We start from the raw sequence: 15,695 nt of genomic DNA on the forward strand, positions 1-15,695 counted from the left end.
CTGACTCTGGAAAAGTGAAATATGTATATGCGACTATGGACACTTTCTCAGGCTTTCTGGCTGCAACTGCTTTAGCAGGAGAGGCAACCAAAAACATAATTACTCATTGCCTATGCTCTTTCTCTAGGCTGGGTGTCCCAAGTCAGATTAAGACGGACAATGGAGCTGCCTGTTGGAGTCAGGCATGTGAGGTGCTCTGTTGACAACTCCGTGTTACTTGTGTTATGAGGATTCCTTACAATCCTCAAGGACAGGGGATTGTGGAATGGGCCCATGGAACTTTACAACAATAGTTTTATAAAATAAAAAGGGGGAATTAGCCGGGCGGTAGTGGTGCACACTTTTAATCCCAGCACTCGGGAGGCAGAGGCAGGCGGATTTCTGAGTTCGAGGCCAGCCTGATCTACAAAGTGAGTTCCAGGACAGCCAGGGCTATATAGAGAAACCCTGTCTTGAAAACCCAAAAAAAGGTGGGGGGGGGGACTATATCCCCATACGCCACAAATTTATTTAAATCATGTCCTTTTTATTTTAAAAATTTTAAATTTGGGTGCCAAGGAACGCTCTGTTGAGTGTCTATGGCACCCTACAACCAGGCATACTTATGCCTAGGTGAATGTTAGCAATAGATAAAGTCAGGACAGAACCTGGGTTTTGAACAAATGTTAGTGCATGTGTTAAGGCTCCCAACCTTTTATTAACCGGTCATGTTAACATTACTTTTGTTTCTTTTACGGTATTTAACATAAGTTGTGTTGATCGTACACTTTCTAATTGTATCAGTGTGTTGAAATCTGGCATGTCTGTTATGGTGGTCTTGAAAGACTCCGAGAGGAGCCCCTCGCTCAGGCCTCAGGACAATAGCGGACACCCAAGAACTCACGACAGACCGAGCTTGTTGCAAACCACATGAGGCTTTATTCGGGGAAAGCCAGAGCTCTGGGGACGACTCATATCCCACGCAGGGGTAGAGGAGTCGACCTCTAGGGGAAAGAGGTCCCAGTTTTTATAGGCCCTCAGGGGGGAAAAGAGAAGGGGGAGATTAGGGGATTTCCAGATCTAAACAATGTCTATTCTCAAGAAATGGGTATGGGAGGGGTACGAGGAAAGAGTCTAATGAAGGTGCAGCAATGGGCACACACCTGGTCAGAACATTGGCAGACACACAGGTTCAAGGAGTGGCCAGAGCATTGTGCACCTCTATTTTTCTAAATCAGTGAAGCTAGTTCTGCTAACACTGACGTCTATCTTGCCAATTTCAGGGCTTCTGTGTCCTTTTACATTCTGCCAGGATCTTTCAGTCTATCAACCAGCTTTTGTCTTATAACCTCTGAGTATTACAGGACCTTGGTATTCTGAAAAAAAAAAGTTTGCAGATATTGGAAAAAGTGAGTCAGGCTTTAAGCAGAAGCAAGACAGTAGTGGGCTTCATTATTGCTGGCACACCAGCTTTGATTACATTCATAGCTAGTAGCACTGCTTCAGCAATTGCTTTGACAAAAGACGTTAAGACAACTACTTTTGTTAATTGTTGGCATCAGGACCTCCCAAACCTATGACATCACATAGGCGACAGCACGACCTGCGACCTTCGACCTGCGACCTGCAGACCGGTTGCCAAGGCAACAGGCACCATATTCCCAACATCCACTTGGTTCACCTCCCACCTTTACTTGCATTCCGTCATTTTCCATATAAATAAGGAGATTGCCCCTCTGTCACTCTCTCTCTCCCCCTCTTCTCTTTCTGCCACCGCCTTCTCTCCTTTTCCCCAATAAAACCTCTTCTGCGTGGAACTGCCTTGGCCTAGTGTGCTGTTGAGTGCGATTCGGCATGCTATTCTAACACATCATTAATCATTTAGCAAAAAAATGCTACTAATGCTCTGAGTATTCTAGAAGGTTTAGATAGGCGGTTGGAACAATGGGTTGATGTTCGTTATGATACTATTCAAATTGTTGGAGAGGAGGTTCAGAGTTTAAGAGTAAGAAGCCATCTCAACGGATTTGTGTCACTTCTAAAGTTTACAATGGCAGTCACTATAATTGGGAGAAAATTCAAAGACACTTGCAGGGTATTTGGCGTAATTCTAACACCTCTCTGGATATTATAATTTTGCATAATGAGATTATGAATTTAAAGAATGCTGCTCTGCTGAGCTTTGGGGCTTCAGATAACTGTGGATAAAATTATTCTTGGCTTAAGGTCAAGCTTCAAGAATGGCTTATATATAGCCTGACCATGCTGGCCCTTCTTGTCCTGGGAATACTTTTATTCCTGCTCGTTGTGATAAAACTTGCCTTTAATAACATCAACATGTTGGCAGCCGAAAATACATGGCTTGAAACTAAAAATGGATTCCCCGACAGAGTCGTTAATTTAACAGGCTGGCAGTCAGGGGCTGATTCAGCACAGAGCCTTGCCAACCTAAGACAGAAATGGGTTGCTTTTGAAAATGCATATTCCAAGATGGGCAAGGAAGGCTTGCTTATCAGAACAACCTAAGACAGACAGCGTCTCGTTATGAAATAAAAAAAGGGGGAGATGTGGAGAGCTCTTGGGGCCACTTCTAGAAATTTGGCAAGAATTTGTCATCTGGTTCAGACAGGCTAGTAGGCCCAGGTAAGGACATTTACATTTGAGCTAATACAAAGCTGAGGTAAACCCAGCAGAGGGATGTGTGGCGTTCCTTTTATCTTGGCCATCCTGATAAGTCCCCAGACCCAGTGACTAAGGGACTTTATTGCTTTGTTTGATTACTACCTTCTTTGATCTCTTTGTTTATTGCCTGGTTTCACTACTTTGTCTCCGATAGCTCAGACTGACTGACCCTATTCTCTGCAAGTACCTGGGATGGTATAAAAGCTGACTGGAGAAAGACAAACCCGCCTCAGCACTGGCTGGAGTCTTGCTACAGTGTTGTCTGATTGTCTTTTTCCTTTCCATTCTCACTCCCTCCCTGGAGACACTGTTGTCTGACTGAGCTGGCTTGGTCATCCCTCCAAAGCAACTCTTATGCCAAGAGTATACACAGGGGCCAGTGCTCACTCTCAAGCCTAGAACAGGGAAATGGAGGAGGAGAAGAAAAGGGAGAGAAGGCAGAAGAGGGGCAGGGAATGGAAAGGAGAGGCAGAGAGGGGGAGAAGAAGTGAGGGGTAGGGGGTGTTGACAGGGAGGGGAGAAGAGAGGAGAGGAGGGGAGAGGAGAGACAGGTTCCTCCCACTTTCTTGGCAGAGCCCCAGACTGGAGAAACCTTTAAAAAGCAATTAAACCTTTAAACACACACACACACACACACACACAGTAAAGACAAAAATCGATACTAGAAGAAAGGGGACGTAAAAGGAAGAGAGGGGAGGGCGGTGAGGAATACAGTTCCTATTGAGAGTACACCTCCAATGACCAAAAGTCCTCCCCAAACTTGTCTCCCAAATGATACTATCTCCCAACAGCGCCACCCTCAAAGCCAAGGTCTAAACATGTGGGGTGTTGTGGGAACTTCTAAGTTAACACCTCAACCGCAGCGTGACACACGGAGAGAGGCTCGCAATCTGTATTCCCTCCCTCCAGGAGAGCTTCCTCCTGCCCGCAAGGATTCTCAGGTCTCTGCAACTTCACACACACACACACACACACACACACACACACACACACACTTTTCTCCCTCCACCATTTCCTCGGCTCAGCACCACACTTCATTACCACATCTCTCTCTGTGTCCGTCCGCACACCCACTCAGTGGTTGATTATCTTTAATTTGGCTCTCCTGTCAGCTGCTTTAGTAACACTTTCTTTAAAGTCACTGATGGGTGTAGGAGCCACCTACACTGTGGTCTAACCTCCTCCACCCTTCCCCTTGTCTGCCCTCGAGGTATTGACCAGCCCCTCCCTCCCCATCCTCTCTCTGCCTCGTTCCTCCTCTGCCTCAGCCTGGCATCACTAGTGTTCCTGTCTTGGTTAGGAGATGCTGGAGGCAGCGTCATTTATAAGGACGCCTGCCTTATCGCCTGTCAGTCAGCACTGGCTGCGGAGAACTGTGTGGGTGCATTTGTTCCAAAACAAGACATCGACGGCGTGCACCCAGACTCTTTCCTTTCGGTAAGAGATCAAGAGCTGCTCTTTGCTCCTCTGCGTGACCCTGGAACATACTCTGGTTTTGTGACACCTAGAAAGCCTTTGGGCACAGGAGAAAAAAAATAAGGCTTCAAGCCTCAGCCCTGGTGTGACTCTGACGTGGTTCAGGATGTCATCAGAAAGCTTGGAGGGATGGAGGGTTACCAAGCTTCCTTGATGTTCGTAGAAGTCACTGTTGCTTTCACGTTTAACTAAGTAACCTTTGATACTGTGTGGTTATAGCGTGCTAACCACAGGTCGCTCTGTCTACACTACTTTCACCACTGATACAAGTGTCTTCTCACATCAACCACACAGCAGCACCTTGCTATGAGCCAGGTGGGTCTCCCCGAGGAGGTTGTACACATTACAGGCTGACTGCAGGTTTGCCCTGGGATGAGTGGAGTGTGGGTTAGCACACAGATGTGACACTTATCCCTTCTAGGCGTCCATGAGTTCTAACTAAGCAAACCTCACCAGAACCTCTCCTGGCAGAGCCAGTGGCCCACACTGTGTTCTGGGGAATACTCTGGGCCACCCCAAACTATGACCCCCACCTTCCTTTGCATCTGGTTTTTCCCTAGCTTAATGGATCTGCTTCTGGAGGGCAGGCCTTCTCCAGAGGGGTTCCTGGGTTCCAATCTGGTCACCTTCATCAATTGTCCAGGAAGCAGGCTACTTCGGGCCAGGGGTGTGTGTGTGTGTGTGTGTGTGTGTGTGTGTGTGAATTGTTCTAGAATCTAGTACTCTAGATAATAAGGAAACTCACCTCTCCTATCCAAAAAAGGATTCCAGATCTGCCCCGTCTTCAGAGTATAGATAGCCTCTGCAGTGGGTGCTGAGCGGCTGGGAGTTTGTTCGCAGGGCCACCCCCCCCCAACCTGGGCCGGGCCCTCAGTCTCCCAAAGTTCAGACGTGTGGGCGGTTGTCGGTGTGGTGTGCGAGCACCCCGTGACTGACAGGCGATAAGGCAGGATCCTTGTAAATGACACTGCAAACCAGACCAAGTTCCTTCCGAAAGCCCTTTCTGGATCTGAGATGTTCTTCAGGACGCCTCTCTTTGACCTGAGCGCACCACCAGATTTTTGGCTACCTACTTAACCTCCTCCTAGTTTAGGAGTCGTCTGTTCAGCTCCCTCCCTCTGCCTCCTGGCCAGGGCTCTAGGCAGTCCTTGCCAGGGCTCCCAGGCCGTTCTTTCCATGCAGGATTGTGGAGTTGATCCTTAATTACTCTGACAAGCACCTCCTCTAGTGCCTCATGTCACCCCCTACAGGGGCCCCTCCCTTCCAGGAGACAGGACTCTCCTGGGCCCTGTGACTCACACACCACACACCTCTGCAGTGTCACTACAAGTCCAAAGGAAACTAGCCAGTGCCATTAACTGGCAGTGACGCCACCTGCTCTCGAGCCTCCATCCACTCAATTCCAACCCAGCCCATGTGGTATCCGTACATCCGTGTGGACGGGCATACATGCATGGTATGTAAAACCAATAAAGTCTTAGGGCTATCTCAAAGAGCAAAGTGGACAGCATTCCTGGAATTCAACACCCAAACTGACCTCTGACCTCGACATGCACATGCAATCACATGCATTTGCACCCACAGGAGCACATATACGTGAGGTGGGACCGTAACGGCTCAGGATAAATGAGGGAGGAGTTGAGGCGAGCTTCAACCCTAGATACCTTATGAGGACAGCAGGCGTTGGCCATCAACTCTAGTAAGAATTTACTACCCTCCCGGTTATCAAGCTTCACGCCTTGTTTGACCTTATACGGTTGTTTTCCCTGCATCCCCTAACCCCTGAATATCACATGAAGTATCTTCCATCGCCCCTCTTCTGGTTATTGTATATGGTCGCACCAACCTTGCCTGAGAGACCCTGGCCACCTCCCCAAGGGCTTTTTCCTTCCCCCAGTAAATGGAACTAGTTCTCCAAAGCTGTTTTCCGGTTGGTTTGTGTGTTCTTTACCTGAGCACTCTCTGCCAATCAAGGCCCTGCATTGCATCCACCAACCCCAGCTAATGAAGCCTCCTCCCTCCAGAACAGCCCTGCATGATGCATGATGGGCTGGCTACTCTGAAGGGGAAAAGCAGATATGAGATGGCACACACACACACACACATGCACACGCACACGCACGCGCACACACACACACACACACACACGTAAATAAATGGCATTCTTCCTTGTCTATGGAGGGTAACTTCCAAACCCAGATTGGATACCTAAAACCGTGGATGGTACCAAGCTATGTAATATACTTTCATAGCCTATATGCAAATACTTATATGTATACAGATAAAAATACATATCTAACATACTTATATAGTATTAGGCACATTGGGACTAAGAACAATAACTATGATAAAACAGTACAATTATAACAATATATTAGACTGTTCTTTTAGAGTCATCTTTTGCTCTCAAAATGTCCTGTTGGATTGTGCCCGCTCCCCAGGTGATGTAACGTGATGCAATGTCTAAGAGGGGAGATGAGGTAAGGTGAATGATGCAGTGTGGTGATATCATAGCTAGGGTTTTACACTGCTGTGGACAGACACCATGACCAAGGCAACTCTTACAAGGATAACATTTAATTGGGGCTGGCTTACAGGTTCAGAGGTTCAGTCCAGGATCATCAAGGCGGGAGCAGGGCAGCATCCAGGCAGGCATGGGACCAGAAGAGCTAAGAGATCCACCTCAGCTAGCAGAAGACCGACTTCCAGGCAGCTAGGACAAGGGTATTGAGGCCAACACCCACAGTGACACACCTACTCCAACAAGGCTACACCTCCTAACAGTGCCACTCCCTGGGCCAAGCACATACAAACCATCACAGTTACTACCTCAGGGTTCCCTGACACAGCGCTGTATGACCCATACCGCAACAACCAATTGAGTGACCAACAAGGAAGTAGAGTACGCAGTGTGGATAAAGGGACAAAACAGATGGCTCTCACAGTGTTTATCCTACTACTCAGAACTTCGTGCAAATGGAGACATATGAATTGTTTCCATTTGAAACATATGAACATTATTTCCAACCAAAAACTCGGACATCAAATCGTGAGTAGAGGGTGTGGCTCCTCTTCATGCACACAGCCCAAACAGCCCTGTAGCATATTCCTTGGTCTAAACTGCTTTCCTACCAACTCTAAATAAGGGGGAAATGGGGCACAGCATTGGCTTTTTTATTATCATTATTACTGGGAAGCAGTGTTCAGTTGATTTCCAGAGGTGTTGGCCAAGCTAATCCAGGAGGGACTTAGGGTTGCTCTCTTCAGCTTTCCCTGGAAGCCTCCATTGTGGCCTGATCTTATACAAGACGAGTTTGTCCCCAGGCCTTATCTCTAGAGAAGCTAAAAGGATTCAATAAAGAAAGCTGCTATCCAGTAAGCCTTCTCCCTACCCAGACCTAAAGACTGGCCAGCTCTGCCCGGGTGTCGGAATCCCCACAGCCTTCTTGAAGCCAGGAGGCTGCTATCTTGCTCACAGACCTGTGAGGCTTCATCAAGAACTGCCTCAAATCCTTCTGGCTCTTATCTCTCTGGGCCAGAGGAGAACTCTAACCCTTCTATACCATTTAGATTTTCTGTTGTTTTTATTTTATTTTATTTTATTTTATTTTATTTTATTTTATTTCCTTTCAGTTCTGGAGATGGAACCCAGGGCCCACTGGGTAGATTCTCTGCCACTGAACTACACTCCCTGGACTTCCCTTTCTAGTTAAGCCAGGATGTTAGTAAGTTAACAAGGACAAAGTCAGTGCCAGTCCCAGGATGCATATCCTTACCAGGTCATGGCCTGTAGAGATGAGATAGGGAAGGTGACATAGTGGCCAGCCAAGGCTGCTATTTGGGTATGAAATGCCCACTTGGAAATGAAACACAGACCCAAAAAAGAGTGCTGAGAAAGGCCCCCTCTGCTCCAGTCAGTCTGTGCCACCCCTGCTTGGGAGGATTAAGGGTCCCAAAGATGTCCGCGATCTAACAGCCAACATGGGAATATTAGCAAGCTTCCTGTGCTGTGGCAAAACTCCTGAAATCAATCAACTTCAAGGAGAGAAAGCTCATGTTGGGTCACAGTTTCCAAAACCGAAATCTGCAGTAGCTTAGCCTTGTTTCTTTAGACCTCTGGTGACACAGAACTTATGATAGAAGGACCTGGCTGAGACAAAGAGAGAGGAATGGTGGGGTTCACTGGAGCCTTCGACAGTGCGTTCCCAATGACCTAACTTCCTCCCATTGGGCCCTATGTCTTAAATGATGGTTCCACCACATGCAGTAACACAGGCTGGGACCAACCTCTGGGACATGGGCCTTGGTGGCAGGGCACAAGTTTCCCTGTATGTGGAAGGGGAGAGGGGGTCAGAGAGTGAGAGGATGAGAGAGATCGAAAGCTAGATGGAACAAGCAAGAAGGAGAGGGAAGGAGCCAAACAACTGGAGAATCTGTGCTGCTGCTGACGTAAGAAGGGCCCACGAACAGGAAGCTAGAAAAAGCAAGGAAGTGAATCTCTCTTCCCCTGGAGCCTCCCCCAGCGCCATAGCTGTATCAACCCTTTTGCTATTTTTATCTTGAAACACTAAGTCTGTGGCATGTTAGAGCAGCAATATGCAACCCACCTTGACCTCGGGACAAAAGCCCAGGCAGGCCTCACAGAAGGCACCGCTGAGGAACATAGCTCGCCTGTCTCTGAACTGGGGGCTCCTAGGATGGATCCCTGCCATGCTGGGGGCATCCCAGATGGGAGGGACGAAGCCCCCATAGGGGTTCAAAAGTTCCCAAAGACCTGTGGAAAGTGCTCACATTCTTAGAAAAGCCTCGGGGTCATATTAAAACAGAAAGTCTTTTTACTTGAGGCCTTTTTATTTACACCCTCCGCAGTGTGGTAACCCACTCTGCCTCGAGAGATGCCAACTGGCTGCTCCCAAGGGGTTGGAGCAGGAAGCAAGTCAGACTCACTTCCCCCAGTGCGTTTTTGTTGCGGCTACATGAGCAGCTAAGGCCCCGTTCCTAGACAAGCTACATGCAATGACACCGAGGCTGAGACTGAAAAAACAAACAAACCAAAACTGTCCTTTCTCAGCAACTCTGCTCTGTGGGCCTTTTCACAGGTCAAAGCTCACGTCTTGTTCAAAACATACTCATGTGCACTTACCACAGATACACACAAGTGTAAGCACACACGCAAGTGCACACGGATGCACGCTGGAGAGGGACTCTCCTCCCACAAGTGCGAGAAGGACCGTAAACAAGATTTATTTGAGCTTCATGTAAATCCTTTCCAAACACAGAGAGGAACAGTAACCAAATAAAAATATATATTTCGAGGGAAAAGATTCCTGTTTGTTTGTTTTTGTTTGTTTGTTTGTTTTAACAGAGTTAATTCGTTTATTTTTCTCGTATAAAAACTCTTATGTTTTAGGCACAGCTGGAACCTGGGTCCTCTTAACAGAGACTCTGGTGTGGGTTTTCACAAGATGACGAGTGAATTCCTGAGAAGGAGACTTGGTGAACACAGTCTCTTTCCAGAGGTCAGCAGTCAGGTAGCTGTAAGTCTTGGAGAAGGCATCAAAGTTGGCCTTGGCAAAGTTCCCAGGGTGGCAGTGCAGCCCCTGGCTGAAGTGTAGCAGTCATCTATACCGGCCATCATCAGGAGCTTCTTGGGCACAGGAGCAGAGACAATGCCAGTGCCTCTGGGGGCAGGGATGAGACGCACCAGCACAGAGCCACAGCGGCCTGTCACCTTGCACGGAACAGTGTGGGGCTTGCCAATCTTGTTCCCCCAGTAGCCTCTCCACACAGGGACGATGGAAAGCTTGGCCAAGATGATGGCCCCTCAGATGGCAGTGGCAACCTCCTTGGAGCACTTAACGCCAAGACCAACCTGACCATTGTAGTCCCCAATAGCAACGAATGCCTTGAACCTGGTCCACTGGCCAGCCTGAGTCTGCTTCTGCACTGGCATGATTTTCGGAACCTCATCCTATAGGACTGCACCCAGGAAAAAGTCAATGATCTCAGACTCCTTAATGGGCAAGGAGAACAGGTAGATCTCCTCCAAGGCCTTGATCTTCATGTCCTAACCAGGCGGCCCAGCTTGGTGATGGGGATCCACTCCTTATCTTCAGCTTTACCTCCACGAGCCCCGCGGCCTCGACCATGGCCACAGCCTCAACCACGACTGTGGCCCCTAAGACCGCTGCCAAATCCTCCACAGAAGCCGCTGTGGCCTCCTAATCCTGGGCCCCGGGTCCTCCGGGCCCTCCCACTGCACTGGTGTCATCCGCCATTTGGTGTTTTCCCAAAGACGCAGCAGCTGTTTGTTTGTTTTTGAAGACAGCGTTTTTTTCTGTGCAGCCTTGGCTGACCCGAACTCACTCCGTAGTCCAGACTGGCTTTGAACTCAGAGATCCGCCTAATTAAAATTGTGCACCACCACCAACTGGCACTTACTACAGTTTTTAACATTCGTGGGGGAAGAGTGCAAGTGTAATTTCTCACTATCATAAAAATATCAGTCAGGTTTCCCTCTCCCTCATTTGGGGAAATCACAGAGATCAATATATCTCAGACAAAGTAGCCATTAGGGTGTCTTGCTCTGGAAAGCCAGGTTAATATCAAATATATAGTCTTTTTTTGTTTTGTTTTGTTTTGTTTTGTTTTTTTGAGACAGGGTTTCTCTGTGTAGCCCTAGCTGTCCTGGAACTCACTCTGTAGACCAGGCTGGACTCAAACTCAGAAAACCGCCTGCCTCTGCCTCCCAAGTGCTGGGATTAAAGGCGATCGCCACCACACCCAGCTTCAAATCAGACATCTAGGAGGTGTTGCCAGGTGATTTTTGGTGTGTTTTGGGGACAATGGCGACATGCTGTTTAAAGTCACTCCTGTGCAGGATGAAGCTGGCACAAACCTAAAAAGATGGATGCTTGCTGTATGCAAGGGGTGCTCGGGATCTAAATTTTCTTGAGGCACAAGGTATTCATAAGACTAAAAATGGCCCCGCAGACAGCAAGGTTCTGGACAGTCCAAAAGCAAGACCCATGGTCACTGCCTTCTGTCTCGGGTTTGTGTGAGGCTCAGTGGAGTAATCACACATCATAAGACTGAACATGGGGGACCACTTGTCAGTGGACGTAACTTCAGGTCTGCTGATAGCACCGCAGTGAGTCACACATGTCCCTCTGGTGCCTCGAAGCTCGTCCTGTGACTTACAGCCATCACCCCAGCACCAAGCGCTGCATCTGGAACAGCTCTGATTTGCTCAACTGACAGGATTTTCCTGGAAATTTACAGGATCCCAGAGAATAAATGTTACATCACATACCACACACACACACACACACACACACACACACACAATGATCTTAATCTTTCTAGAAAAAAAGACTAATGGAAGGTTCTCAGAATTAACAAAACACAGGAGATTTCTGCTCCTGCTGCTCCTCTGTCCCTGCTGAGATAATGTGAAACTCTCTGAGATCCTGAGCCAAAATAAATGTTCCTGTAAGGAAGTGAGAACTGCAAAAGTCACTACCATTTGTGGAAAGCCTGAGCCTGAGCCTGGGTGCCCAGCAACAACCCCAAAACTTCACTCAGGGATCATCAGGCTCCTACTTAGGGTTAACTCAAACAGGGGGCTCAGTTTGTGCCCACAGAGGGCACTCGACTGCAAACACCCAGAGAAGTCAGTGAGCTTACCCCCCACCCCGCTATGGAGGTGCTACCCCCTATAGAAAGCAGTAATTGAGAAGTGACCCCAAGCAAAGAAAGAGGGTAGTGAGGGAGGGCCCCAGGTCTCAGGAGGCAGGAGCCCAGAGGAGAGATTAAGCTTAGACTTTAGACTATAGGCATGAGAACGAGGGACCAGGAGAGGAGGGGCAAGGGGTTAAATGCACAGCAGCAAAAGAAGCAGAGGTGGGGGCACAGGTGGCCTCTGAAAAGCACAGCTGCAGGGACTCATGGGTAGTGACAGCAAGGAGAGAGCTACTGGGACTCGGAACAGGGCTGGTTACAGGAGAAGGAACAACAGCAGCCAAAGTTAGTTAGATATGAACTGAAATCAAGATATGCTTTGAAATCAAGCAAGACTGAGCTATGGGAAAATTTCCCTTGTGCTAACAGCCTGCGTTTGGGAGGTTGCCGGTCCCTCCCCCCAAGCAGATGGATAAAAATGTCAGAGAGAAGCTAGTACGCCCGCCCAGTGGCAGCTATCGATCACGTGATCTGAGGCAAACTCAGCCTGAATGTGAGCAAGGAGCAGAAGCATCATGCAGTGTGCATATGTGCACATGCGTGCATGTAATAAGCGATTGTAAGTATTTGATCTGATACAATTATAGGAGTTAACCACAGTCTATGTGGCGTCGTCTTTCTGATGTCTGGGGATGAAGAGCTCAGACGGGAAATTGGGAGAAGATGAACCGGAAGTAAGGAATCATGGACCAGTTAGCCCCTAAGACTAACTAGAATTCGGACCTCACTGGTCTCTCCATCAAAAGGCCTCCAATTTGAATATTCATTACCAATTTGAGTATTCATGCAGGTGTCCCGCAGGTAAGCTGGCACCCTTTGCCACAGAGCAAAACTAGGCACACCTGGCACAGGAGATAATGAAGCTGTAGTGGAATATCCAGTAGGGGCTCATTCCTGCCAACCAGGAAGTAAGCCATACCCTGTGAGCAGTGACAAGGGTTTACTTATAACCCAACCTTATGAGTTGAAAAATTACAGAGCGGGGCGTGGTGGCGCACGCCTTTAATCCCAGCACTCGGGAGGCAGACGCAGGCAGATTTCTGAGTTCGAGGCCAGCCTGATCTACAGAGTGAGTTCCAGGACAGCCAGGGCTACACAGAGAAACCCTGTCTCGGAAGAAAAAAAAATTACAGCCATGTGCTCCCTTCAACCCGATGAGCCCGGTGTACAAACACCTGTTCCCACCGGTTCTAACTCAGGAAATCTAGGAAGAGCAGTTTCAACTCAGCAAAGCGGATACAATACAAATCCACTCCTGGGCAGAGTTCCCAGCTCTGATGGGTCCCAAATCTGTGCAATGGAGTCAGAACCTTTAGGTCCTTGAGCACTGAGGGACCCAACATTTCCGGACTCATCACTAGCTTCTCTCTGACATTTTCATCCACCTACTTTGGGGGCAGGGGGAACTGGCATCCTTCTAAACGCAGGCTATTAGCATGAGGTAAATTTTTCACAGCAACAGCCTGGAAGGCAATGACTTCCAGAAAAGGGTGGGGTGGACTCAGGTTTTGTAAAGCCAAAGTTAATATAATATTTATGGACTCTCTTTATATAAAACAATACACAATGAAGAATATAACTGTAAAATACATATTATAATATTTGATATGATAATACTATATGTTAAGCACAACAGTAAGCATTAATTTAGAATGAGAAAATAAATAACAGGTTACCATTTTAGGTCTGCCAAATACGCTAGTGTCACTAAAATCTAGAAAAAAAAAGGAAAGTATAGAAAATAAGGAAGCAAAATCCAGAAAAGTAAGGAAACGTTCAGACTGCCCACTGTGCTTTATAATTCCCTCCACTGCTTCTTCACAGTGTTGTCCTTGCCTCTGTGGCAACCTTGTGTAGAATCACTTAGAAACGGGAAGGTCCTTTGGTCTCTTCAGTGCCATATTTATCAAAATTTGCTCTCTAAATTATGAATTAGAAAAGTTGCTTTTGACTTCACGATTAGTTGAGCTTTGTGTGCGTGACGTAAAGTGCCAAGTGTTGGTCTCGATATGTGTAAATGCAGTCACATGTATGTACATTTATACATACAAATAAACTTAGTCTTTCCTCTAGCGTTAGTCAAAATTTGTTACATGTGTCTGTATGTGTGTACGTGTGTGTATGTGTGATGTGTATGTATGTATGTATGTATGTGAGTGTGTTTATTTTACAGTATGTGTATCTGTCTCTGAGTATGTGCATTGTAAGTGCAGCTACCCAGAGCCCAAAAGAGGGACCTGGATCTCTGGGGCTGAAGTTGTAGGAGGGTGTGGCCACCTGATATGGGTGCTGAGAACAGCTTGGGTCCTTTGCAGAACAGCCTGTGCTCTTATCAGTGAGCCAACTCTCCAGCCCCTAAAATTTAGCTTTTATTAATAATTGTTGGCTTACAGAAGCTGGAAAGAGCCCAAATGTCCCTCAACAGAGGAATGGATACAGAAAATGTGGTACATTTACACAATGGAGTACTACTCAGCTATTAAAAAGAATGGATTTATGAAATTCCTAGGCAAATGGATGGACCTAGAGGGCATCATCCTGAGTGAGGTAACCCAATCACAAAAGAACTCACATGATATGTACTCACTAATAAGCAAATATTAACCCAGAAACTTAGAATACCCAAGATATAAGATACAATTTGCAAAACACATGAAACTCAAGAACGAAGACCAAAGTGTGGACACTTCACCCCTTCTTAGAATAGGGAACAAAACACCCATGGAAGGAGTTACAGAGACAAAGTTTGGAGCTGAGATGAAAGGATGGACCATCTAGAGACTGCTGCACCCAGGGATCCATCCCATAATTAGCCTCCAAACGTAGACACCATTGCATACGCCAGCAATATTTTGCTGAAAGGACCCTGATATAGCTGTCTCTTGTGAGGCTATGCCGGTGTCTGGCAAACACAGAAGTGAATGCTCACAGTCAGCTATTGGATGGAACACAGGGCCCCCAATGGAGGAGCTAGAGAAAGTACCCAAGGAGCTAAAGGGGTCTGCAACTCTATAAGTGGAACAACAATATGAACTAACCAGTACCCCCAGAGCTTGTGTCTCTAGCTGCATATGTAGCAGAAGATGGCCTAGTTGGCCATCATTGGGAAGAGAGGCCCCTTGGTCTTGCAAACTTTATAGGCCCCAGTACAGGGGAACACCAGGGCCAAGATGTGGGAGTGGGTGGGTAGAAGAGCGGGGGTGGGGGTGGGGGAGGGTATGGGGGACTTTCGGGATAGCATTTGAAATGTAAATGAAGAAAATATCTAATAAAAAATTGGAGAAAAAATAATTGTTGGCTTACAAAGTTCGTTTGGGGCTGGAGAGATGGCTTAGCAGTTAAGAGCACTGACTGCTCTTCCGAAGAAGGTCCTGAATTCAAATCTCAGCAACCACATGGTGGCTCACAACCATCCATAATGAGATCTGATGCCCTCTTCTGGGGTGTCTGAAGACAGCTACAGTGTACTTACATATAATAAATAAATCTTTAAAGGAGAAAAAAAAGAAAAAAACTTTGTTTTCACTTCACAACTACTGTTGCTCTACATAAGCTATAAAACATGGCATTTCTCAAGACTCTCATAGCTACCGGACACTTCCCTATGTGAGAAGTGTGTCAGATAGAAACTTCAAGAGGAAAGACACAGAAGCCTTATCAAAGTGGCTAAAATCTCCTACTTTGCAGATCTCCAGGGACTGGAGATTCGCTCAGCAGTTAAGAGGGCCTGATGCTCTTGCAAAGGCCCAGAATTCCAGGACCTCACAGCCATATGTAACTTCACTTCCTGGGAGGTGATAATCTCCACAGGGCCCTGC

At 47.3% G+C, this 15,695-nt stretch overlaps 1 pseudogene; it reads right to left on the reverse strand.

Moving 5' to 3' along the window:
* On the reverse strand, window positions 9,500–10,441 carry Gm7860 (predicted gene 7860; annotated as a pseudogene).

This window comes from Mus musculus, chromosome 16, assembly GCF_000001635.26.
Source record: "Mus musculus strain C57BL/6J chromosome 16, GRCm38.p6 C57BL/6J".
In the NCBI taxonomy this organism is placed as follows: domain Eukaryota; kingdom Metazoa; phylum Chordata; class Mammalia; order Rodentia; family Muridae; genus Mus; species Mus musculus.